We start from the raw sequence: 1,153 nt of genomic DNA on the forward strand, positions 1-1,153 counted from the left end.
GCTAGTTTTTTGTATTTTTTGGTAGAGACGGGGTTTCACCGTGTTAGCCAGGATGGTCTTGATCTCCTGACCTCGTGATCCGCCCGTCTTGGCCTCCCAAAGTGCTGGGATTACAGGCTTAAGCCACCACGCCCGGCCCAGAATTCCTATTTTAAAGAGATATATTCTGAAACATTAAAGCAATGTTTCAAAAAATTCAGGGTGGAGGGAGGCTAGGAGGCATAATTGAAACAAAATGGCTTATAATTTTTTTTTTTTTTTTTTTTTAGATGGAGCCTCCTCTGTCATCCAGGCTGGAGTGCAGTGGCATAATCACAGCTTGCTGCAGCCTCCGCCTCCCAGGCTCAAGTGATCCTCTGCCTTAGCCTCCCGAGTAGCTGGGACTACAGGTGCACACCACCATACCTGGCTCATTTTTGTAATTTTTGTAGAGAAAGTGTTTCACTGTGTTGCCCAGGCTGGTCTGGAACTCCTGAGCTCAAGGCATCCACCTGCCTCAGCCTCCCAAAGTGCTAGTATTACAGGTGTGAGCCACCTCACTGGTTTATTCTTCCTTCTCTTTAAGCGATAGAGGTAAAGTAGTCAAGACGATAACATTTGCTTTTTAAACACCTTCTGTCCCCAACCTTAGCATCTCCCTGGATATGATTAGGCCCCTAGCCACTCTTCAGCGCTACCCACTGGGAGGCATGCTTCTGATAAAACTGAGCGGCGCTGCAGTACTAGGAGCTTAAAGTGTTACCACTCCAGAGACATTCACTGTAGCCAGGAGGTGAGAAGAGGCCATCTCGTAGTAACACGAAGAAATAAACTGCTATTGGTGAAGGTTCAAGCATCGATGGCAGGCCAAAGGGAGGACATTTCTGAGTGGATTGGCGGTGGGGAGAAAGTCCTCCAAGTGGTTCTCAAATCATGCTTTTTATAGACAGCCCTGGCAGAGGGCATTTAAAAAAAAAAATTATTTCAGCCAGGTGCAGTGGCTCACGCCTGTAATCCCAGCACTTTGGGAGGCTGAGGCGGGCGGATCACAAGGTCAGGAGATCGAGACCATCCTGGCAAACACGGTAAAACCCTGTCTCTAATAAAAATATGAAAAAGTAGCCAGGCGTGGTGGCGGGCACCTGTAGTCCCAGCTACTCGAGAGGCTGGGGCA

Source organism: Mandrillus leucophaeus, unplaced genomic scaffold (assembly GCF_000951045.1).
Source record: "Mandrillus leucophaeus isolate KB7577 unplaced genomic scaffold, Mleu.le_1.0 Scaffold139, whole genome shotgun sequence".
Classification (NCBI taxonomy): domain Eukaryota; kingdom Metazoa; phylum Chordata; class Mammalia; order Primates; family Cercopithecidae; genus Mandrillus; species Mandrillus leucophaeus.